Below are 27,087 nucleotides of genomic sequence, written 5' to 3'. Positions count from 1 at the left end.
GTCCCGTAATTAGTTCTGAGCCTGCAGCCCACGGCTGTTGGGGAGATTTGAACCCTGGTCTCCCGGGTCACAGTCCAGACACCTCAACTACTACCAGAAACTTATCCCATGTGCACGGGGTGGTGGTGGTTTAAAATTGTCCAAAGGCCTGCATTTAATGAGGGGACCTTTCACCCCCCCTTTCTTTTCTCAGTTGGCAAGATTACTCAAATCCTCCCTGTCCTGTAATAATAATTATGATAAAATTATTATTATTATTATTATATTATTATTATTATAAGCCACTGACTGTATGGAGTAATGCACTTATGCCCAGTCCTTAGCTTATAACAAGAGATATTTTAATTACTGATTCTATTTTAACGTCAATATTGGAGCAATGTGATCTCGCTTTACTGGCTGCAGAAACAGCCTTGAGTATTTTAAAGCCAACGTTGTAAGCAATGTGTGAACTTGCTTAACTGGCTGCAGGAAAAGCCTTGTATATTCAAAGACTTGAAAACCAAAGCCTCCACGTGTGATCTTGCTTTAACTGGCTATAGTAATAGCCTTAGAGGTGGTGCACCTCCCTCCCCCTCCTGACGGGGGGGGCACAGCGTTCGGCTCGCAAGCCTTTTAAAAGGCCTACTCCAGCTGCAGCCACTGCTCAAGCCCGTCGCCGCTTGGCCGCAATCACCACTCCCTTCGGGGAATAGAATAGGCCTAAACGGCCCACTGGAAGTGGCCTGAGCCGCAGCAAACCAGCGCTTAATGGTGCGGAGGCCACCAACTCAGCCTGTGCTGCCAAAGATCATCGCCTCCAAACGGCGCCGATCTTGCGGCCGCCTTAAAACGGCCGCCGCTGTTCTTCTCTACACTCGCTCTCCCTCGTGGTCCCTCGTCGCGCTGCAAAGAGGAAGGTAGGAGGGGCGGCTGGACTTAAATAGTCTCAGAAGCCCCACCCCTCCATGCTGCACGTCGTGCGTGCGTAATAAGGCATGACGCGTGACTTTGCCCCATACTAAGATGGAGGTGGCAGCTTCGCCCCCATCTGCAACCATGCCCCGCTTGTCAGCTGCGCGGCGAGCGGGACGTCTTATCTGCTGGAGAATTTCCCCAGAGATTGAAGTCACACTGACTGGTCTGTAGTTCCTAGTTTCCTCCCTTTTGCCCTTTTTGAAGATAGGGACAACATTAGCCCTCCTCCAATCGTCAGGCACTTCACCCATCTTCCACGATTTCATAAAGATAATAGCCAGTGGTTCTCAGAGTTCTTCAGCCAGTTCCTTCAATACTCTAAGCTGCAGTTCATCAGGCCCTGGAGATTTAAACTCATTCAAAATGATTAAGTATTCCTTAACCATTTGTCTATCAATCTCAAGTTGCAATTCTGCCCCTTCAACTTCATGTTTGCCCGGAGGGTAATAGACTCTCTTTTGGGAGAAGACTTGGAAAAAGTAGGAATTGAGCACTTCTGCCTTTTCTTTGTCATCTGTTATCATTTTGCCATCCTTATTCAGTAGCTGTACCACCATTTCCTTTTTTGTCTTGTTTACCATTGTGCCTTTAGAATTTCCTTTTTTAGAGACTCCAAGCCATCTTGGACTCCTTTCCTTAGGGTCGCTTGCCATGGAACCTTACTTGTTATTTTTCTGAGTTTATTAAAATCAATTTTCCTGAAGTCCAAGGTACATGTATGGCTACGCTCAGCATTTGCTTCCTTTAAAATCAAAAACTCAAGTATAACATGGTCATTTTCCCCCAGAGTTCCCATAACAGCCACTTCATCCACTAAGTAATCTCTCTTGGTTAGAATCAAGTCAAGGATAGCTGATCCTCGAGTTCCTTCCTCCACTTTCTGTAGGAGAATGTTATCTCCAACACAAATCAGGAATTTCTTGGAGGCACTGTGTTTGGCAGAATTTGTCTCCCAACAGATACTAGGGTAATTAAAGTCTCCCATTACTAACATATAGCACAACTCTGCCTCCCTTTCTATTCCTTCTGTTCTTTTTGAACAAGTTATATCCTTCAATTGCTGTATTCCAGTCATGGGAATCATCCCACCAAGTTTCAGTTATACCTATCAAGTTGTATTTACCCTCCTGTATTAAGAGTTCAAGTTCATCCTGTTTGTTTCCCATACTCTGGGCATTAGTATACAGACATTGGAGACCATGTGAGTTATGGCCTGGCTTCTTTCCTACCTTTTTATGAAGACTATTATTGGGCTCCAGTAGAGCCGTTCTCTCAATTCTTGTTACTGTGCATAAACCTTCATCAGTTATTATTGCCAAGTTTGTGTCTCCCCCCTCCCAGGATTTAGTTTAAAGCCCTTCCGATGAATTTCTCCATGCTGTGGTCTAGCACATTCTTCCCAGTCCTTGTGAGGTGCAACCCATCACTTGCCAGCAGTCCATCTTCTAGGAAACGTAGCCTCTGGTCCCAGAATCCAAATCTCTCACATTGGCACCACCTGCATAGCTGATCATTCAACCAGAGTATTTTTCTTTCCCTTTCTGCTCCTGTCTAAGTACCAGAAAGATGGATGAGAAAACTATATGGGCCCCAAAGGCCTTGAGTTTCCTTCCCAAGGCTTCAAAGTTGGATGTGATTTCTTCGTAGCTCTGTTTGGCAGTATCATTTGTTCCCACATGGATGAGAACAAAGGGATACATGTCAGTGGGCTTTATGAGTGATGGCAACTCTTCAGTCACATCTCTAATCCATCCTCCAAGGACACAGCATACCTGGTGCGTCCATGGGTCTTCTCAGCACGCTTTGGTTTCAATCCCATGCAGTAGTGAGTTTCCCACTACTACAACTTCTGTTGTTGTTGTTGTTGTTGTGGGGTGGGGTTTCATTGCCTTTGCTTGACTGAACTTCAGTTTCTCACTTGCTGTCATGGAGGCTCTCCTGTAATTCTTCCTCTGCAGGCTGTCCTCCAGTTTCATCCTCAAGTGCCTGAAAGTGGTTCCGTAGTTCCACTGGTGATGAGTGTCTTCTAGCTCTTCTGCTCCTGTCACCCTTTTCCACTGGTTTCCTCCACTTTGTTGTTCCTCTCCACAACAGTCTCCTCTTCTGCTTCAACCTGCTGCTGTTCTTCCACCTCCTGTACTTCTCTTTGCTGCTGTTGTTCCAGTGTTCTGTCTAAGAACTCTTAGTCTTCTATTATACTCTTATACTTGTGATTCCCAGCAACTGGCATTCAGGGGCATACAAAAGTAATTATACTAGATCAGATATGTATGTGGACAGAACCAAAATACTTCCTCCCAAACAATATGACATTTGGCTTATCTTTGTCCCATTACTGGTTTTAATAATTACAAGTAGGTTCCTCCGTAGAAAGGAACATCTGTATGGATGAATCAGGAGATACTAATGTAGGCAGAATGTTCATAAGTCTAAGATAGTAATGCAATAACTTCTCTGAAGCTAAGCAGGTTTGAATATGCGATACTTTCAGTTCAATCATGGAAGAATGAGGGACATCCATGGGATAAGTAAATAAAACATCAGTGACAAGAGAATACAGCTTTTATAATCTTTATAGCTATTTCCAAAGAACCTTTCACAATCAAGCCAACTTACTTGCATTCAGTGGCATTAAAGTCTGAAAATGTGTTGCCATCAAGTCAATTGTCTGAGGAAAGCCCTGTGGGACAGAAGCTGTCCTGTTCTCCTGGTCTGGACATCGTCACCTGCTCTATTCCTGGATCTGATCTGCAGAGAAGATTGCTCCCATGAAGGGCAAAACAGCCAAAGCTGACATTGACATTAGCAAGGAGGATACTCATCCAAGTGAGGATTCTAACTGCCATCAGGTTAGCTTCCAGGGAGGGACTGCTCCGAGTCTTTATCAAGGGCAAAACAGCCAGAACCATCAATGACACTGGCAAGGAGCTGCTGCTCTCCTAGACAGCCAGAATCTGAATAGACAGAATTATATAACTATGGTATAAGAATTGAAACATTAACACCTTGCACCTGAGCTTGATTTTCCCTCCTGCCTCCCATTCTTTCCCCCTCATATGTATGTCTTTTTAGCAGTGGCGGCTGGTGGCTCCGTGTCAGTGGGGCAGTGGAATCCACTCCAAGCTTTAATCCAAAATTTCAAGGAGCTCCTTGAAAGTTCAGACTAAAACCTGGAGCAGATTCTACTGCCCCACTGACATGGAGCCACCACTGCTTTTAAGTACAGATTTCTGTAAGCTACTCTGAGAGTTTTTTGGCTAAAGGCCAGGGTATAAATACCAGGAATAAATAAACAAAATTGTTTAATTCTCATGGTGGGTTATCGCTATAAAATATATAGGTTAGGGGGAAGAATCAAAAATACGGAGAGTTGAAAACTAGTGATTCTTTCAGAGGAAGGAAGCAGAACTCTTATTTCAGAGTTTTCCATGACACAGAACTCTCAGTAAATAAACTGAGAAAAAGCCATCGGCAGTGGGATTAATTTTTTTTTATTTAGGGTGGGGTTTTTTTTGGCCCGGTAGGGTTTTTCCCCCCCTTTTACAAAGCACAGAACTTAATGAGTTCCAGGGGGACAGTGGCCTGTCAATCACAATAGACGTTTCAAGTATAGTCATCCCTGCCCTATCACAGAACCACAAGGCATGAAATAATTAGAAAACCCAGAGTAACTGCTCTGTTTTACAAGCACAAAATCCGTGTGTGGATCATTTACATAAACTTGTCACTTCCCATTATAGTTCAGCTATAGGCTGGGTAACAACAGTCCTGGGACCAGAGGAAGGAAAGAATGCTTTTCTTCCATGTTTGAAGCACAAGGTGCACATGTGTCCAGCTTCCCATTCTTCGCTTCCCCACTTCCACTCACTGAATTAATGTAAAATATCTAGATTTCTCATTAAATAGGAACTATTCAAGTTGCTCTGGCAGCAGCCCATGCACAGCCTCTTCTTCTTAAGAGAAGAAAAAAGGCTTTTGCGTCAAGCCATTGTTAGACGGGAATTCACTTTGAGGAGCATTTCAAAGCTGATCCGATTGGGGAAAGAATAATGTTAAATATTGGGCATGAAATATTTATAAGATGGGCACATAGGAGCAGCTGACAAAATAGCCTGGAAAATAAACACTCTCCTGCTAGGGCTGCTTTTTTAAAAAATATCTTTGTGTGTGTGTGTGTGTGTGTATGTTTGTGTGTGCATGTCCAAAGATGGAATAGCATGTGTGCATGGAGTAGAAGATGTATATAACCTTCTAACACACACACACACACACACAAATGGTTGAAAGGCTTAACGGGATTTAGAACAATCTGCATCTGAATTCTGCCTCTCAACTATGGTTGCAATGACAGGTTGCTGGAGACAGTTTTTTAATCATTGTGAGCAGAAAAGCCCCAAAGCAAGAGGCACCCATAAAAAAATTGAAATGTTTCATGCTGATGCAGCTCCTATTTTGTGCAAAGCATTTCTTATGCTTGTTTTAGAGACACATCTGCAATTTATGTTTCTGCAACAGAAGTGTTAAGCATGACCATATTTTGAGATGGAGTGACCTTCCCCTACATGGTCTATTTAATATATATGACACAGTGTCTAGTATGTATGTAACAGTGAAAGTACAACATGGGGTGAACTGGGCATTCACATGCTGACAATCCTAGATTAATTTTGAAAACATAACTATTTCCCCCACTTTTCAGCCATACTTAAATCACATTTAGGATACAGTGGTCATGGTGTATATCCATGGGTCTTCTGAAAAGTTGTTTGGGCTTCTTGACAGTCGCCATAAGTTAGAATATGCACTGCCTTGCAGAGAATGGTCAAAATCCTGTTAGAAAATATGCAACTTAACTCTCCACCAAAAACGGAGAAGGGGAGTTGTTTCCACTCTAGGGTCCTTTAGGACTGCTGAAAAGTGGAATTAAAATGGTGCAGCCCTTAATGTAGCACATTACAATCCAGCAGTTCTGTGAAGGGAGGTGAGATGACCCCTGTAAAGCTGCTGGCAGGAAGGAAAGGATAGTGGACATTGGTGGGTGTGGCCCCAGGAGCAGGATTGGACAGCAAGGGGTTAATGGAAATCTGAGTAAAAGTAGAGGGGCAGGGTTTTTGGATCTAGGAAATATGAACTAAGTACAGGGGGGAGCATGAAAGGAACCAAAGGATGATGCCCCAGAGGGCTGCAGCCAGATGGGCCCACAATAGGTTCAGAGATGGTAGAGGCAGAGCCTGTGTACACACCATACATTTAAAACACATGACTCCCCCAAAAGAGTCCTGGGAACTGTAGTTTGTTAAGGGTGTTGGGAATCATAGCTCTGTAAAGGGGAAACTATGGTTTCCAGGATTCTTTGGAGGAAGCCAAGTGGTTTAATTTTATGGTGTGCATGCAGCATAAGCTGAAGCAGCAACCTGCAGAAATAAGGGAGTAGCACCAACAAAAGGAATCCGAGGCAGATGTGTTCCACTGATGGCTTGAGCATGCCGTAAGAAGCCACTGTTATGTTAAAACCTGAAGCAGAGCATAAGACTTTGTAGCAGACTCTGCAGTGACAGTCATCACTAGAGCTTGCAGCTGTGTGTGTTGGTGAATAAACTCTTGTCTGTTGTTGGAATGTAAGTGAAGTATGGTGTTGTTTTGTTCCACCTTACTCAGTCACATGACATAGGTGCCTTGTCCAGCCCCGCCCCCCACAACAAGATTAGTCCTAAATAGGCATGGATAGTTCTGTCAGTTTCCTACTTTTCCAATCTTAAATTCAGTTCTCCACATTTCTGCAGCAATCTGTGATTTTTTTTAATTTCAAAAATCCTCATAAAAATTCTCCAGCATTTTAGTGTGTATTTCTCCTAATAAACACATTTTTGTAGACAGTTTTGTTTAATGTACACATTTTTTCATCCTATAATGCACTTTTGTATGTTATTTTCACTCATATGTCCATTTTTATGCACTTTTCCCTATCATATGCATTTTTGTAAACATTGTTTGGTTGGTAACCCTCTTTGCAAAATTTGAATAAATGCAAATTTTGAAGGATGGCTGTGTTTCAGTTCTCATATTGTTTCAGAGAGCGTAAATTTGAGAGGTTTGGCTTGAAATGTGAACTGAATTGGATTTCTCACCCATCTCTAGTCCTAAAGGAAGGCTGGCCGAGCAGTAGCAATCCCAAGCCTCAGAGCGACAAGCAAGGCTGTAATCCTAACCATGTCTACTCAGAAAAAAGTATCATTTAATTCAATGAGGCTTATTCCCGGGTAAGTGGGGTTAGGATTGCATCCTAATTCCACAGCTAGACTTCCAGCAGTAGTCTCTGCTTGACCAAATGTTGTCAAAAACTTTTATTTTCTTGAGAAATAGACAAGGTGGCGTTTGTATATCTGTTCCTCAAAAGCATGGCATAAACTGAAATAGTTAAATTAGTCCCAAGCTAGTTTAAAATTTGGGAAATCCAGAAACCATATACACCTTAACTAATATAGACATCTGAAAATGAGATATGTTTACATTTAACAGCTAGAATTTATGACATGGGACAAGATCTTAGGTATACTCAACCATATCCCAAAGAGTGCTCCAAATTGCTGATAGTTTTGAGTACTGGAAAAATGTTAAATTCCTTAAATAGCAGCATTTCCCTAGGAGACAATATGAGCAACAACTGCACATTGATTCCACTATAGACCGTCCGGAAAGGTCTCCTTTCTTATCCTCTGCTCCCCAATCTGTAAAATGGAAATAGTCTCCTTAGGTTTGTTGTAGCTGTGAATATAATGAATACTGTAAAACAGAGCAGTGGATTAAGTGCCCTTAATCTGATCCACTTTATTTAAAAAGTACATACAATAGGGGTGTGCACCACCAACCACAAGATTCAGGGCTCATTCACACAGGAGCTGAACTCTGTAGTAAAGTCGCAGCTTCTGCCACCGTGATAGATTTGCACTGTTCACACTTCCTACCTTCGAATCTGCTGTTTTCTATTCACACTAGTCAGAGTTCCTCTGGGAAGGATTCATGTCACTGTTTCGTGGCCCTGCCCCTATTCTGCATGTTTAATGCCTACAGAGTATGGATATTGCTAATGGAGAAGAGGATGCTTTTTTGGGTCAGTTTCTTTGTTTCTTGTCAATTGCATGCCTCTCCGGGCTGAGGGTAGGGGTGCAATTGACATGAAAATGATTAGAGGGGGGAGAGAGTGATGTAGGCTGCGGTTGCAGCAGTGGGGTGAAAAGAATTAGGGTTGTCTCCCCACCTTTCTCCACGGCGCATTGTCAGACTTTCCCCCCTCCCTTTGAAAAAACAATTATTTTTGTGTTTGTCAGATTCTGCAGATAATTAGTGATCTTAACATTCACCCATCTGTTTTTCTGTCTGTCATTTCCTGACAGGTTTGCAGTAAAACCCTTTAAAAAAAAAACAAGCTGTGTCTGTCTGTCTGTCTGTGTGACTTCTGTCACATCGACTTCCAGTTTGCATTCCTTCTCAATTCCTTCTCAATGGTTTAAGAACATAAGAACATAACAAGAGCCTGCTGGATCAGGCCAGTGGCCCATCTAGTCCAGCATCCTGTTCTCACAGTGGCCAACCAGGTGCCTGGGGGAAGCCCGCAAGCAGGACCCGAGTGCAAGAACACTCTCCCCTCCTGAGGCTTCCGGCAACTGGTTTTCAGAAGCATGCTGCCTCTGACTAGGGTGGCAGAGCACAGCCATCATGGCTAGTAGCCATTGATAGCCCTGTCCTCCATGAATTTGTCTAATCTTCTTTTAAAGCCGTCCAAGCTGGTGGCCATTACTGCATCTTGTGGGAGCAAATTCCATAGTTTAACTATGCGCTGAGTAAAGAAGTACTTCCTTTTGTCTGTCCTGAATCTTCCAACATTCAGCTTCTTTGAATGTCCACGAGTTCTAGTATTATGAGAGAGGGAGAAGAACTTTTTTCTATCCACTTTCTCAATGCCATGCATAATTTTATACACTTCTATCATGTCTCCTCTGACCCGCCTTTTCTCTAAACTAAAAAGGCCCAAATGCTGCAACCTTTCCTCATAAGGGAGTCGCTCCATCCCCTTGATCATTCTGGTTGCCCTCTTCTGAACCTTTTCCAACTCTATAATATCCTTTTTGAGATGAGGCGACCAGAACTGTACACAGTATTCCAAATGCGGCCGCACCATAGATTTATACAATGGCATTATGATATCGGCTGTTTTATTTTCAATACCTTTCCTAATTATCCCTAGCATGGAATTTGCCTTTTTCACAGCTGCCGCACACTGGGTCGACATTTTCATCGTGCTGTCCACTACAACCCCGAGGTCTCTCTCCTGGTCGGTCACCACCAGTTCAGACCCCATGAGCGTATATGTGAAATTCAGATTTTTTGCTCCAATATGCATAATTTTACACTTGTTTATATTGAATTGCATTTGCCATTTGTCTGCCCATTCACTCAGTTTGGAGAGGTCTTTTTGGAGCTCTTCGCAATCCCTTTTTGTTTTAACAACCCTGAACAATTTAGTGTCATCAGCAAACTTGGCCACTTCACTGCTCACTCCTAATTCTAGGTCATTAATGAACAAGTTGAAAAGTACAGGTCCCAATACCGATCCTTGAGGGACTCCACTTTCTACAGCCCTCCATTGGGAGAACTGTCTGTTTATTCCTACTCTCTGCTTTCTGCTTCTTAACCAATTTCTTATCCACAAGAGGACCTCTCCTCTTATTCCATGACTGCTAAGCTTCCTCAGAAGCCTTTGGTGAGGTACCTTGTCAAACGCTTTTTGAAAGTCTAAGTACACTATGTCCACTGGATCACCTCTATCTATATGCTTGTTGACACTCTCAAAGAATTCTAATAGGTTACTGAGACAGGACTTTCCCTTGCAGAAGCCATGCTGGCTCTGCTTCAGCAAGGCTTGTTCTTCTATGTGCTTAGTTAATCTAGCTTTAATAATACTTTCTACCAGTTTTCCAGGGACAGAAGTTAAGCTAACTGGCCTGTAATTTCTGGGATCCCCTCTGGATCCCTTTTTGAAGATTGGCGTTACATTTGCCACTTTCCAGTCCTCAGGCACGGAGGAGGACCCAAGGGACAAGTTACATATTTTAGTTAGCAGATCAGCAATTTCACATTTGAGTTCTTTGAGAACTCTCGGGTGGATGCCATCCGGGCCCGGTGATTTGTCAGTTTTTATATTGTCCATTAAGCTTAGAACTTCCTCTCTCGTTACCACTATTTGTCTCAGTTCCTCAGAATCCCTTCCTGCAAATGTTAGTTCAGGTTCAGGGATCTGCCCTATATCTTCCACTGTGAAGACAGATGCAAAGAATTCATTTAGCTTCTCTGCAATCTCCTGATCGTTCTTTAGTACACCTTTGACTCCCTTATCATCCAAGGGTCCAATCGTCTCCCTAGATGGTCTCCTGCTTTGAATGTATTTATAGAATTTTTTGTTGTTGGTTTTTACGTTCTTAGCAATGTGCTCCTCAAATTCTTTTTTAGCATCCCTTATTGTCTTCTTGCATTTCTTTTGCCAGAGTTTGTGTTCTTTTTTATTTTCTTCATTTGGACAAGACTTCCATTTTTTGAAGGAAGACTTTTTGCCTCTAAGAGCTTCCTTGACTTTGCTCGTTAACCATGCTGGCATCTTCTTGGCCCTGGCGGTACCTTTTCTGATCTGCGGTATGCACTCCAGTTGAGCTTCTAATATGGTGTTTTTAAACAACTTCCAAGCATTTTCGAGTGATGTGACCCTCTGGACTTTGTTTTTCAGCTTTCTTTCAAGGAGCGAAGGGAGGGAAGAAAATTAATGGGGGGGGAAAGGAAGGCTATAGCAAATGAGGGAGGACAGAGCAGTCAGAAGTGGCTGGTTAAGCCACTGGAAACAAAATGGAACTTATGGAGAGTTTAGTGGGTGGTGAAAGGGGAGCATCTGAAAGTGATGATCCACCCGCCCAGCAAAAAACATCAGAACAAAGTGCCTACATGGAGCAATGCACCGAAGCAGAGACAGTTTTTCCTTTACTTTTCGCATTATTTCTGGATTGAGTTAATATGGATTTAAAGGGGAAAACTGCGTTCTAACTGGTGATTGCCTGCAACTTCATGTGAACCATGTGAATTTAACGGGGATGCAAGTAGCACCAATCTGACAGTAAGTTGCCATGTGAACGAGCCCTCAGACTGATCTTCAGTTTGGTGCTTTGGAATACAACCTGCAATTTCCTGAAGTGCTTTGGAGGCTGCCTAATTTAGCTTAGGATTCCCAAGCTTGGAAAAATTAGCCTTCCTTCTCCAATTCAGTATTGGGAAATTTTAAAATGGCCACAACTTCCTCCCCCTTTTGTCAAAAGTGGCTCAAATTTGCAGTACAGTAGCCCCTCTGCAGTCTATTAAGCCTAACAAATTACTGACAAATAGGTCAAGGAGTGTTTGTGCTGTCCTTTTTTAGTTTTTTTTTAAAGGAAACAGAATGGAATGAAATTGGCAGGCATGGTAGCCTTTGTTGAAGGGATGATTCCTGTCAAATTTCAGAAGGGCAACTGCAGTGGTTTTCTTGCAAGGGCAGCCTTTACAGTTATGGGATGCGTAAAAAGGATGCACTGAATCTTCCCTAGTGTTTTGTGAGGAATTAATCTGAAAATAACAAAATTATTAGAGGTACTCCTAGTTAAGAAACCTTACAAATTGCTGACAAACCACTCCAGAAGTATTTGTGGTAGGTACCTTTGAAGCTAATTTGGGAGACGGGGTGAGAGACATAAAAGGGAGTCACTTTCCTTCCCAAAAGCTCTGGATTGGAGAGTCCAGGTGAAATATTTCCCTCTGATTAGAAGCTTGGCCTGCCAGTGACAGTGTCTCCCCCCTCCCTCTTCTCCCTGGCATTTGCTACCCACACTGCCTACCCTGGCATTTTCCTTATATGACATTCATTTCACTTTTACCAAACAATTGTCTCTGGCATTTTTTGGACATCCATATAGCCAAGGCATCATGAAGCACTTCAGAAGGTTCTACTTTCACTTGGGGTGCCTCGTATAGATCTTGATTCACCTTGGACAAAACCAGAATCCTTCAGAGGCACCCTGCTTTCATTCGAGATTAAGATTTTCTCTGAGGTTGCTGCACACCCCCAGCATACAATATCATTTACCCTCTTTCTTTCAAATCTAGCTCTCTTTTGACTGGCAGAATTAGGAAGTGTAAGGGAAGAGGTAAATTATAAACAGTTCCCAGCCTATGCTATTAATCTTCACCATCTCAAAGAGAGAAAGCATTGTTAATGGATTAAAACCAACTCTTTACCTCCCTTGCATGCAACAAAAGTCTAAATCCCATGTCAGGCAAGATTGCTCCATTTCACTATGTGGCTTAGGCAGATTGGGAAAATGGCTGTCATTTGGCTTTTTTCCAGAGCTAATCAGGAGATGTTTCTGGGGTGGTGGGATTTCAGTGTATCCCCTTTTCATCAAAAGGAGCCCTTGACATTGCTGCTTCTCTGTTGCTGCGATTGCTGCTGCTACTGCAGTACATGAAGGTTGTTTATTTCTGCCATCTCAAAAGGCAGTAAAGGAAGGCTCATCAGAAGTATAAACAGAAGGTTGTCAGGGATTTAAATCTAATATGTAGCATTTCACACAGGCTAACTTGCTTTGGTCCACCAGAGCTGAACCCTTTTACTCTTTTATAACAAACTGTGTTGCATAATGCAGGAGGTTGCTTTGTGATTTATTTTGCATCAGTTCTCTTCTTAAATTTGTTATTTCAGGTTCTCTTCCTAAGTTTATCTAATAAACTTTGGTTTTTACAATGAATGGCTATGTTAGGAGGGGAAGTACCTTGACAGATACTGGCCAGTTTTACAACAGTTTCCTTCTCAGCACAATCTGGTCATGATACACCAGCATTTATTCTGTGGAATTTTATAAATCCCATTGGACCAATCCAGGGGCTCTGTTGTGCACATAAGATTTCATCCTGTCATATTTAATGACTCTCTTCTGGGACAGTAAAATGGAACCATCAACTTGACCAATAGACTCACAATGATGCCATATTCTCACAACTCTGCCATATTCTTTTCTTCTTCTGCTCCAGGTATATAAAGGGGAGGGGCTGCCTAAGGCAGTGCCTCAGTGTACGCCTTGGCATCACGCAAAGTACAGTGCTAGGAGCACACTTAGCGTCGCACTTGGAGTTGTCTTGGGGTCTGGAATCCATCGCCCACCAAGAAAAATCCAGCTGCAAGTGCTGGAGAGAGAAGGCAAGCCGACGAGCTGTTGTGATTGAAAGCCTGCCCTTCTTTAGGGTGAATATTTGAGATTTGAATGGTTTTTGTTTCTCAGTTGAGAGATGAGGAAGTGTCATTGTCTACTATGTTGGAAGAAGTGGTTTCTATACCCCCAGGTGAGAGCCTGGTGGGCATAGTTTCTGCCCCCTTGAGTGAGAGACAAGGGGGAATGTTTGGTATGAGGGTTTGGTATGAATGTTGTGTTGGTGCGTGTGTTGGCACGGTCCAGAGAGTCGGCTCTGAAGCAGTTCCGAACAGAAAATAATCCAGGCCAGGCAAAGTACTTTGTAAGAGTCTTTTACTGACACTAAACTTCTCAAACACAGTTCTCCTTCCATACAACCTTCCCCCACACCAGAGCTGCTGCGAGTCCTGCTCTTATCAGAGCTGTTGCCCTTGCCAACCAGCTGCTGGCCTTGACAGACCTGGCATTCTCTCTTGCTCTGGTTAACTCTTTTTCTTCAGGTTTCCTTTTCCTCACAAGAACCTCTTTCTGTGAGACACACAGATAACCACAGGCCAACATGTTGTACTTGGAATATGTGTGTGCATTATTTGGCTGGATGTGTGGTTAAATTATGGGAGTGCTTGTAGAGTGTAATTTGAGGTAAGTGTGAGTGTGTTGGTTTAGAATGCTGATATATTTCAATATGAATGTGCTGATTTTGTAAGGGTGTGTTTGAGTAAATTAAATGTTTTTTCCTTTTCCCAACGGTAGTAAGACAAAATTGTGATATAATGGGGGCTGGCTGTTTTAATTGTTTTGCTTTTTTATACTGTGATTAAGAAATCCGATTTGTTTAATCTATTATGTTTTAAAATAAGCTTGTTTTAACATATTTGTTTTTCCTTGAAACATAGGGAATATTCTGTTTAGTCTATTATGTATATTATGATTCTTTATTGTATTTTTTGTACTTAGTTTAATATGCAATGTTACTATTATGTTAATACTAAAGAGGATGTTTTGTTCAGTTAACTGTATTTTATAGTTTTTTGTAGTTGTTGTTTTACGATGTTTGGATTTGTTGTACACTGCTTAGAGTTTTATTTAAATATAAGCAGTATATAAATGGACTAAATAAATAAATGATGATGCAAAACTAATCCTAATTGGCAATGTGGATTGGTTAGAGACCAGGAAGTGTAAGTGCAGAAACATCACACACAGTGTCAGAAAATGCAGCTATCTAGTCTTTCCTTCACCTCTGGGGCCATGCTTTGAATCAGCAGCAGGTATGGCTAGGAATCTATTAGCGTCCCTGCTCTGATAGAAGGTCTGTCAGTAACCAGATAAATCTACCAAAATTGTCTTGGTGACAAAGACTCACCAACATCCACTAACCTACCCTCTCCCTCTGTGTTTGTTGTTTTCATGAAAGAATTTGTGGCTCTTATGGGGACTATGAACCTTGTGTTGTTAAAACAAAGAAGGCAGAGGAAGAAGATGTATGGGTGAGCATATGGGTGGTGGTGGTGGCGGCGGCGGCGGATGTATCTCCTCCTTAGCCACTATCTCACAAGCTAGCCCTTTTCCTCTGGTGGTGATGCAGGGGCCATTACTCAGTGGTAGAACTCATGCTTTGCATGCATAAAATCCCACATTCAGTCCTTGGCATTTCAATTTAAAAGGATTTCAGATAGCAAGGCTTAGAAAGGCCTGTGCCTGAGTCCTTGGAGAGTTATTGCCAGTTGGAGCAGTCAGTCCAGGGTTTGATGACCAATGATCTGAACATGTGTAACACAGGAGCTGTGAACTCATCTATGAAAGCAAAAACCCAGAGCGACAATGTGTGTGAGTGAACACAAAGTGGCTGCTGCTGTTGCTGCTTTTCCTCCACTGTTAGCCTGCACAGATGCCCTGTCTTTTTTAGACTGGCCCTGGGTGTTTAATTCACACTCTCCCTCTAGCAGCATGGAGGGACAGCCACTATTATTGAATGTATGGTGGTCCACTGATAGTGTCTGACAGCCTCCCAAATATAATTCAAGGCAGCATTAATATGGTCTAGGGCATCCTTCCCCAACCTGTTGCCTTCCATATGTTTTTGACAACTCTGATCACTCCTGACTATTAGCCATGCTGGTTGGGACTTGATGGGAGTTCTAGTTCAAAACATCTATAGGGCACTAGGCTGGGAAAAGCTGGTCCAGGGAGCCCCAAGGCATAATGAGAGCTCAACAAAGGAGAGATAAAGAAATGGGAGCAGAAGGCCTGAGCCCGAAGATGAGCTGCAGGAAAATCCATTTCTATAAAATGGCCTGCATACTTAATTTAAAAATATAAAAAATCCACGTACTCACTCATAGCCAATTTAATTAAACAAAATTCCTTGCAGGCTGGGACTTCACATGATAAGGTTCTGCCAAGATTTCCCCCTCCCCAGCAGCTGTATTCAATCATAAATCCATAAAACATAATGTTTTCATATCACAACACAACATAGTTCAACTGTGTGTCATCTGTTAGATGATCCCACTGATTGATCAGGATTTCCAAAGGAAGAGGCTTAAAGCAGCAATATGATTGACTATCAAAGATCACAGTGGATGGGACTCTTAACTGCTACCAAAAAAACAAAAACAAAAAACATTGGCATGTATACGAGAGGAACTGTGTTTTAGAGTAAATAAAACAGAAAGAATTTTAAAATGCATTGAATAGTTTGAAATGAGCATAAACAACACAGGTAGACTCCACTGGAAGTTAACACTGAGTTTACATGGAATCTTGGACAAACTGGGATTTGATCATATGCTTTAAAGCTCAACTTTAAAAATGGACACTCGCAACCCCCTTTTTCTCTATGGCTGACTCAAGCCTTGTCTCAAGAATGTGATTATTCTTAAGTACTCATTACAAAATCTGAAATTAATCCAAAGGTCCATATTTCAAAATTGAGATTCTCCCAAGGAATTTCAGAAGGAAATCATCCTGTGCTTTATAGATTACAGCAAAGTCTGATTGTGTAGATCATGGAAAACGATGGAATGCTTTAAAAGAAATGGGGGTGCCACAGCATCTGATTGTCCTGATGTGCAACCTATACTCTGGACAAGAGGCTACTGTAAGGACAGAATATGGAGAAACCGATTGATTCCCTATCGGAAAGGGTGTGAGACGGGTGTATTTTATCACCCTACTTGTTTAATCTATACCCTGAACAGGAAAAGGAAAGCGGGATTGGATGTAGGAGGTGTGAAAATTGGAGGGAGAAATATGATATAGAGATGATACCATACTACTAGCAGAAATCAGTAACAATTTGAAACAAATGCTGATAAAAGTTAAAGAGGAAAGCACAAAAGCAGAACTACAGCTGAATGTCAAAAAGACTAAAGTAATGATAACAGAAGATATATGTAACTTCAAAGTTGACAATGAGGACATTGAATTTGTGAAGGATTATTAATACCTCGGCACAGTCATTAACCAAAATGGAGACAATAGTCAAGAAATCAGAAGAAGGCTAGGACTGGGGAGGGCAGCTATGAGAGAACTAGAAAAGGTCCTCAAATGCAAAGATGTATCACTGAACACTAAAGTCAGGATCATTCAGACCATGGTATTCCTGGTCTCTATGTATGGATGTGACAGTTGGACAGTGAAAAAAGCAGATAAGAGAAAAATCAACTCATTTGAAATGTGGTGTTGGAGGAGAGCTTTGCGCATACCATGGACTGTGAAAAAGACAAATAATTGGGTATTAGAACAAATTAAACCAGAACTATCACTTGAAGCTAAAATGATGAAACTGAGGTTATCATACTTTGGACACATCATGAGAAGACATGATTCACTAGAAAAGACCATAATGCTTGGAAAAACAGAAGTGAGTACAAAAAGAGGAAGGCCAAATAAGAGATGGCTTGATTCCATAAAGGTAGCCACAGACTTGAACTTACAAGATCTGAACAGGGTGGTTCACGACAGATGCTCTTGGAGGTCGCTGATTCATAGTGTTGCCATAAGTTGTAATCAACCTGAAAGCACATAACCACAACAAAAAATCATAAACACTTTATTTATTTATTTATTTATTTATTAGTTACTTAGTTATTAGATTTATTTATTATTAAATTTATATCCTGCCCTTCCTCCTACTTGGAGCTCCGGGTGGCAAACAAAAGCACTAAAAACACCTTTAAACATCATAAAAACAGACTTTAAAATATATTAAAACAAAACATCCTTAGAAACATATTTATGTGGAATTAAGGCCTATAAGATTTCATCCTGTCATATTTAATGACTCTCTTCTGGGACAGTAGGATGGCACCATCAACTTGACCAATAGACTCACAATGATGTAAAACTAATCCCAATTGGCAAGAGTGGCTGTATACTATAGCCAGTGTGGATTTTTCACATTCCGCAATGTTAAATTGAAAATACCCCCATGTCATTCTGATGCTTCCCATAAGCTCATTTCAAAACAAAACCTCACAAAACCTATAGTTCTGAACTCAGCAACGCTTGCTTAACAACCCTCTAAGTTTTCATGGTGATACACAAAACAGTCAGAGAGAATCGAGAGTTCAAAGTGTAAAACAAGAGAGAGAAAAACCAGACCCCTGTTGGACTTCTTTGCCTGTATTCCACTATAATTTAATATTCTGACCTGGGACAATATTGTCAACAAAGTATTGTGCTGAAGGACAGCTATTCTCAGGATTTTTTTAAAAAGTACCTAAAATATTTTGAAGCTAACCAAGCCGAGAAATGAGCCAAGAAATGGATCTTTGTGAAGAGCATCAGAAAAGGCAAGTCGCCCTGTCTTGTTTGGCTTGGCACTAAGAGAGCATAAGTACGCATCAAAGCTGCTACAACATGCCTTGCCTTTACCTGAAGACACAAAGTCTCCTGTGCAACAAGAAATGCTCCAGAGTGTATCATACAGTGCATAGATGTGTCTGCCAGATGACAAAAAAGCACACAAGCTGCCTAGCGAGCGCAAGAAAGCCTGGGGTGGGGTTTCCAAATAGAGACAAATCTCTGTCCCTCAGGGAATTTGCATAGGGTTGATCTGTGTAAGAGATATTTCTCTACTAATTAAGTCTTGATTCTTTGGCTTCACTTGAAAGAGATCAAGACTGTATAAAGTGTTCTGAGCAGGTGCTGACTAGATTAAAAGCACTGGTCCGTCAAACCAGGTATGAAGTTTGACTATATTAACAGAGAGAGAGAGAGAGAGAGAGAGAGAGAGAGACTCATCTTAAGTGATACCTTGTACAGAATGCACTTTCAATTATAATACTGCACTTAATAACATTGTTAGGGTGGCTCCAACTTAATTTGGCTCTGCAGAATTTCCCTTGGTAGTGAAAGATTTCTTTCCTCTCTCTGCCTGAGAGGTATTTAAGAAAAGTTTAGATATAGCAGAATAGACAGGATGATTTAGTTCAGTATGGACTCACCTTGTTAATCCAGAACAAAAGTGCAAGGTTGTTGACTAGCACCTTAACCCCCAGGATCAAGCCTAAAGAGCTGAGATGCTGCAGATGAAGGCCAATCTGCTACTTAGACAATAAGGCAGTGCAGGTTGGTTCTTTTCTGATTCCCAGCTAAGCCATATATATTTAAGGCTATTATTGATGGAGACTGGTGGCTCAGATGTCAGTGGGGCAGTGAGTCCGCTCTGGGTTTTAGTCTGAACTTTCAAGGAGCTGTTCAAGGTGCTCAGTCCCTTCTGGACTAGATATATATGTATGTATGGGTCTTGATTTGCATACCTGTATGCTTTGAGATTGGAAATAGTGATGGGGAGAATTTGGTTTGATTTGCATTTTAACTTCCCAAAACAATATGTCATCTGAATCACAGATGTCCTTTGAAATTCATACTTTTTCAAATTTTGCAAAACAGTGTGCCAACAAAAAAACTGTACAAAAATTTATATGTTAGGGCAAAGTATGCATAAAACCATGTGTATTTGTGAAACGAACATACAAAGATCTGTATCTAAATTTTGAAAAGTTGTCTGTCTGTTCTCTATGCATTCATACAGTGGACAGCTCTTAAGATTATAAGCAAATTTAACATGATGGTTCCTGAGATCAAGCAGCAGATTTTGGTCTATGTTTGAATACAGTTGGATGCCATTTTGAATCAAGATGGCAGACTGAATCTGTCAAAACTGCACTGATTTGAATACCTCTTAGGATATCATAAGTCTCATGACTCCGCTGGAGGAATCCACTTTGGAGGAGGACCTGGTGCTCCCCAAAGCAAATGTTACAAAGGAGCAGGCTGTGTCAATGGACAGTGAGACAGAGCAGGGGGATCTGGGGCCTTCAGCAGTCATGGCACCCCAACCTCCTCCTCCACAAGACACAGGGGGCCTCTGCACAGAGTCGGAGGTGGAGGCTGAGCCACCATCAGTGGAGCACCAGCAGGCTGTCAGCTCCCAGCTGCCAGGGAGTGCCTACCTGAAGAACAAGGATGCCTTGGGAGTTAAGGGGCTACTTGGGAGGAGGATACTTCTCATGAGTAGACCAAACTCCTCAGACAATCCAGATGGCTTGCAGCTGTGCTCTAGGTGGGGCTTTGGAGGCTCATGGTTTAAGCTTCCAAGTCTGCTGGAACAGTATCCTGATGCCAGCTCTGTGCTGTATGATTGGACTGCCTTGAATTATTACTGTGGATTGTTTCTGGACCTTGGCTCTCATGTTCCTCCTCAAAGTTGATAGTAAAGAAATATAGATATATATTGAAGAGTGGTCAAAATATGCCAAGAGGGCTAAAAATGTTCAGTGTACTTGAAGATTTATTCAACAATTTAGTGATTGTTCCAATACATTTGAGGACAGAAAACAAAGGAATGGAAATCTGCAGTTAAGCATTACCTTTATTCGCATCCAACTGAAATGTCACAATTTTGTGGCAAAACTTTCAAGTTCTCTAGAACTCCATTCTGCTTTGTGTAATATCTTGCCTGATGAAGTTCTGGAGAACCTAAAAGTCTGTCACAAAATTGGGACATTTTAGCTGGTCATAAGAAAGATATTACCCAACTGTGAATTCAAAGTTGTTTTCTTGTTTGCACCAACACAGTTAATCTGGAGTAGGTTCTGTTCTCTGAAAAAACTAACTGCAGACTGAAAAAGACAGTGGTTTTGTGAACTATTTCTCACATTTTTATGCCTCTTTATTGTAAACCTGGAGTAACACAGAGCAGAATATGCTTTTCCTGAGCATTTCCATCCCCGGTGTTTTGTGAGGAACGCAAATGTAATTAATCTAGCTCTACCATCAGGAGCAGTTTGCAGTTGACCCACACAAGAAGAAACGGAAATATAATGACAGTTGGCTCCTTTCTCACTTTCTAACTGCCATCTTCCCATTCATGCCTCTCCCCAGATCAATATATAGCACCTCGAAGATCTGGAGAATTTCCAAATAGTTGGGAGCTCAGACCCCCACATTTGAGCTAGGAGTAACCAACTGGCAATGGCAGCAGCAGCAAACCCTTTGACTTCAGAATGGTTACAAACAGTTTCTTTGAAGTCCAAACCATCATTTTTATCTCTTGTTGCACATTGCCTGTGATATGCCGGTCCATTCCACACAGCTGTCACTGGGTGAAGTCGGCAGGCATTTGAAGACGTGTCAGCTATCCTAGTGAAAAAGACAAGAGTTTAACAAAGTGTCCCTCTTCAATGAAATTATTTGGATGCCAGTTGAGAATATGATTCCTTATATTTTGTCCCATAAGGCCAATGACATGACAAAACCAGTTCTTAAAAACCTAGAGACAGCTGTCAAGCTCTCTGGTAGCTGGAATGGTGTGGGGGGTGGGGATTAAGACCAATGGAGGTTTGAGCAGAAAGGTATTACTTAATAAGGTGCTGTCTCAACAGATACTAAAATTGCTCACTGAACTTTCTAAATGTTTATGATGATATCACAGTGACCAATACTATGCATGCACGAATGTTAACATGTGTGGCTATAGAAATACCTTCTCTAGCATCATATATATATATCCACACCCACATCATTTTCTAGTGTGCCTGAATGTGACTTCTCTTTGTGACACAAATGGCAATCAGTAACCAATAACAGGGATTTTAAAGATCACATCCAGTTCCAAGAACAAGAAAGCATAAATCATTCCAATCAAACAGCCACATTTGTAGGAACCATAATTTCAATTTGGTGATTGTTTAAAAAACGTTATATGGCATTCTCCTGTATCCCACACCATATTAATCATATTTACTTTATATTTTTTTAAGTCAGGCTGTCGTTCTATGGACAATTAGGACTAACCTCCATTGAATTCAGTGGGACATGACTCCAAGCTTGTACAGGATCGGGCTATTAGAGATAAAAATGCATTATTCACATCCCTTCTGAAAGTGTCCTTAATTTTTCAATCTTGCATTTCATCATGCTGGATAATGACATCATGCGTTGCTCTTCACTGCGTTATTCAGTGAGGGTTTTTTGCAGCCTAAGAAATTTGTTGCTGAATATACATAGGAACACCAAGTGTTGCAAAATTCCTTTATGTGAACCAAATTCAAATCAATTCTTACTCAACTACTGCTGAGAGAACCCATGAAAAACAGGAGAAAATGTGGGAATTATTCTCAGGGACTACCTATGCAAGCAGGTCTAGCAATGGACCAGGGACTGGCTTTCTCTTCCTTTTCCACTTAGGGGGTGGAGCCTAAGATGTACAAACACAATAGTATAAGACCACATCCTCTATTTACACATTTCCTTAAGTCCAAACAGCATCCTAATTAGTCTGGGCCTCACACAACACTAGGGGTGCTTCCACTTGTCACTTTATTGTGCATTCAGTGCTGCTCATGCATTCACATTTGGTTCAGCATCCACAAGACATGCTCCTCATAAAAATGCATCCCATGTTCCCCTTGACTCTTTAGCATTTCAATTGTTGTGTTTATATTTATTTTATTAAAAAATGGATTTGCCTAGAAATGGTAAATCTATATTAAATGGGGAGGGAATATGGGATTACATTTTGAGGAGAATGTCTTCATGTGGATGCTGTGCAAAACTTGCTCACATTAGCAGCACCAAATACACAATAAAGTGCTGTGTGGAAATGTGCTAGCACGCTCATGCAAAATCCCCGCTGTTCTCCTTTATCTTATACTTTTCTAGTCCTTACATTATTGACTATCACACAGACGTTTTGCCACCTCATTGTTGATGGGAGCTGGGATGCCTTGTGCTCCCTGCAGTGTACATAATGAATCAAACATAAAATTCCTCACATATTACCTAGTACAAGTAGGTGCCCCTAAACATTTAATGTGTATCCATTAAAAGTGTGACTATGAAGCTGCCCTTATTTTTACACATTCCTCTTAACAAAATTAAGGGCAAGGCTCTTTTGCTTGAATATATCCATGATTGTGTTACTTAAGCACATGGGGTATATTCAACCAAGTCCTACTCAGAGTAGGACTAGCACTGAATACCACCCAAGCTTTTTGGATCAGCTGTGTTTGTTTTTGGATTAGTGCTCACAAATCAACTGGCTAGTGAATTGTGCTATGTGGCCCATAGCTCTCCCCACCCCCATACCCACTTCCCTGGTGTTTTGTGAGGAATGCAAATATAATTAATCTAGCTCTACCATCAGGACCACTTTATCCTTTAATCTAGAATAAACCTTGATGCAGGTCTGCATAAAAAGCCCTGTGATAGGGTTGTATAGGGCTGGTGCTGGGCATGACTGGGCCCTTGGGCACCAGCCTGCCCTGGGCCTGCAGCACCATAGCCCAACATTCCCCCCTATATTGGTGCCATGGGGCTAATAAGCCTGCCCACGTGCCTCATCTACCTCTCGTGCTGTGTGAATGATGTGTGCACATAGCCTACCATCAGCCAGCCCCTTAGAGAAGCCTCTGCCGCCATCTTGGGTGATGGCATGCATGCATGCAGAGCGTGCATGGCATTAACATTGATGGGAGAGGTAGGTGGGGCGTGTGTGTGGGTTTATTGACGCCTGTGCTGTCTATATTGCAGGGTTTGTGTCTGGGAACTCCCTCTGTGCGATCCGTGATAGGGTCAGGTTGCAGGACCTGACACTGCCACAGATCACAGAATGGGAGTGCCACCCTTCCACCCTAAGCAGGGACCCTTTAAGGGCCCCTCTGGGTCACAGGGGCCCTTGGTCAGGGCCCAACCTTGCCGCCTTCTGGCGCTGGCCCTGGAGTTGTATATAACCCAGTTACATTACCAATACAATACCTGTGTAGAGCCTGAATTCAATGAAGGTTCAATAGACAATACAAATGACCCAATAAAATGTATTTTAAGAAACTAACAAAAAAATAAGAAGCACAAGCAGTTACAGGAGCTAAAATGAAAGTTTGTGTCAGACAAGGGTGATAAGCCTGGAAAAGAAAATAGAATCTACATCCCTCTCTTTTTTCTTTTTGCTATTCAAATGAATGGAATATGCTCTTGTCTTTCATAGTGGAAGCATGCTCCAGGAATTTGTGGTATGAATGCTGCCTACATCTGTATATACCATGTGCTAGGCCTTTTGGCAGACCAGATTACATTTTTTAAAAACACTTTAGAAATCCTGCTGTCTTTGTTTAATATATACATGCTTTTCATCCATAGCCACGGCAGCTGCTTTGTTATTAGAGATTTGAAGTTGAGGAAGGTCCTGTGCCAGAACAAAATGTGCAGCGGTCAGTGTTTCTTACATTTTTTCTCCCACTGGGATTGGGTGTGTGTGTGTGTAAATGGTATATTGTCTTTTCCTCCATATGCTATCCTAATAACAGCCCTGTGGGGAGGAAGGCCACTTACATGTTGTCTCAGAAGAGGAAATGTATCACCAAAAAAAGAGATTTGCACAAAATTTGCATATGCTCATTTATTTGTATAGATGGGAATTTCGAAATGCTTGCTTTCATTGAAAGAATTCAGTATGTCTTACCATAGTGGGGAAACTATGACCTATGTGCCTGCTTAGTCTATCATCCAGGTGCTAACTGTTGATGGGCAACTTCAAGACCCCTCCTGCTCTCCCTTCTTAGGGTTCTTTATCTTTAAACTGTACTTGGAGTAGATAGCCCTTCAGAGATAGCATGCCTTCAAATAGAAGACTTCAAATACTGGGCTGACTTCTGTAAAGTAGGACACATAGCCACCCTACTGGAGAATAGAAGTGGAAGAGAAATTTGATTCAGATCTCATTTAAAGATAAATCTATCAAATTCACATTTTCCAAAACAATATGAGAACTGAAACACAGCCATTCTTCAAAATTCTCACTAATCCAAATTTTGTGATGCAGTTCTCCAACTAAAGAATGTTTACAAAAATGCATACGTTAGGGGGAAATGTGCTTAAAAATAAATATAGTGAAAAGTAACACAAAAATGGATTACATTAGGAGAAGCTGCTTGCAAAAATGTGTACACCAGTCAAAACTGCATACCAAAATGTGTTTGTTAGCAGAAATTCGCACTAGAATGTTGAAGAATTTTCATAAGGAACTTTTTAAAAAATCTCAAATTGCTGCAGAAATGTGGAGAACTGACTCTGTGATTTGGAAAACAAGTCAGCTGCTTAAAGATTTAAAGGTTAAAACTAGCACTGAAAACATACCAGGAATCTGGTTAGCTGGTTTTTTTAAAACAAACAAACAAACAAACCTGGAAATATATTTTTACTTCACTCAGTCCTAGCCAGTAATTTAGCTGCTGTTATTTGAACTCACTGCTGTTTCCAAGCAGTGTTCTGTGGGCTGTACAGTTCATTTCAGATTTGGCAGGGTACTTATCTGGGTACACATGAATTTGGTGCCATTTCAAATCATACTCTAAATGTCCCCCTCCCTCAAAGGAAATAATACTCTTGCTGTTTTGGAGAAAGGAAGTGTGCATGTCCTGGGAACAAACATGGTTCAAAATATAAAGCTTATGTAGCACACTGCACAGCGCCATTAAGAAATTAGATTTGAAATGCTGACCACTTATAATATTCAGCTTTCAAAGACTGGGCCTGGGAACCTCTGTAGTAACTGCAGGGTTTCTGACACCTCCTTCCTAACCACACACACCCTTGTCACCTGATAAACTACGTCCAAAACATAGGATTGGTCTGTAACCTATAGACTGCATACACATCATACATTTAAAGCATGTGATTTCGTTCAAAGAATCTTGGGAACTGTAGTTTACCCCCAACAAGCCTACAATTCTCAGCACCCTTAACAAACTATAGTTCACATCATTCTTTGAGGGAAGTCATGTGCTTTAACTGTATGGTGGGTACAGTACACAGCCTCAGTCCAAGGAACTTCAATTTAAGAAAAAAGTCAGAAGACAAAGTACATGCTAGGAGCATATGTGCCTTCCTAAGGGCAGCCTTAGGAACCTGTTGTCCTCCAGATGTTTTGGACTACAACCGCCATCAGCTTCAGACAGCTGTCTGGAGGACACCAGGTTGATGAAGGCTGCCTAAAGGGCTCTTTGGGGGCTGACCTTTGTGAGCGAAATGACATGAAATTGCCAGACATTTCTCCAACACTGATCTCAATGTCACATTTTAAAGCAAGTTTACAAAAGAATTACAGAAGAGGGATGCAAACAAAAACTTGCATTTCCAGTCTATGTGTAATCTTCACCACATCTCTCTAGGCCTGACTGGTTTTTAATGACCAGTCTCTCTGAGAGCTTTGCACTGTCTTGGAGTCTGTGGAACTGTCATGGGTTGTGCTATTTCTGTTGCTGTTAAGATTTCCTGAGAAGCAGCACAACACACTTTCACAGGCTGCAAAAACACATAATTTGTTGTGCCATTTATCTGTCATACAGGACCTTTTTAATGGCTTCAAAAATGTTTTTTTTCCCATGACTGTAGTTTAATGCGATGAAAATCTATGATCTCCCAACACGTCTTGTGTAACAAAAGTATTTTTTTCCCCTCTAAAATAACAACAAAGTGGGGAGGGGAGGTGCAGAGAAAGACATCTGAAATGTTGGCCAGTAACAAAAAGGCACACAAGTAGCATATTCTATGAGCATTAGTTTCAAAAGCAAGTCCTACTACTGCATAAAATTCAGGGGGAGCTTTCATTTCTTAAAAGTTTATTTATTTATTATTTATTTATTTATTTTTATTTCTAGACCGCCCATAGCTAATAGCTCTCTGGGCGGTGTACAAAACGAGATTAAAATACAATATAGAATAAAATCAGTAACAAAGGAACACATTAAACACATTAAAGTTTATCACCATGAGTAATCATTGTAGTCAATGGGGATCCCTCTTGCTCCAGTAGTAAAAATTAGAAGTCACCTTCTCTCCACAAACTAAACTGAGGGCTCATCTCATGTATGATTCCAGTATATATGACTGGATACCACTGGGTAGATAGGATCTGGCACATAGTACTGCAGAAAGTACACACTATGAATGCATAGCTTTATATTCCCTTTTTAAGTATTTCAACTGCATACAACAAAGGACACTGTTCTCTAGAGCTGACAATTATTTCAACCACAAATGTAATGTGCAAAAAAGGAGAGGAGCTTTGAAGAAAAACATCGCGATTCTTAACAGGCAGACAAGAAATGGGATGAGTGTCGTACACAGGAAAGGGACAAACCTTAATAAAATAGTCCTTGCCTGTAGAGCAAGTGGGAGAGCATAAGACACACTGTATGCCCTTCTCTACTGATAGAAAATGAGTTTTTCATTTGTCACTTTGCATGATCCAAAGTGTGCTTGATCATGTGGAGGTTCACAGGAACCATGTGATGTTACAGTTCATAACTGATTTGACAGTAATTCCTTCTCTCCAGGGAAGGCTGAGAATTGTAGTTCT

This window comes from Rhineura floridana, chromosome 9 (assembly GCF_030035675.1).
Source record: "Rhineura floridana isolate rRhiFlo1 chromosome 9, rRhiFlo1.hap2, whole genome shotgun sequence".
Lineage (NCBI taxonomy): Eukaryota > Metazoa > Chordata > Lepidosauria > Squamata > Rhineuridae > Rhineura > Rhineura floridana.
This window is presented reverse-complemented; position numbering follows the sequence as displayed.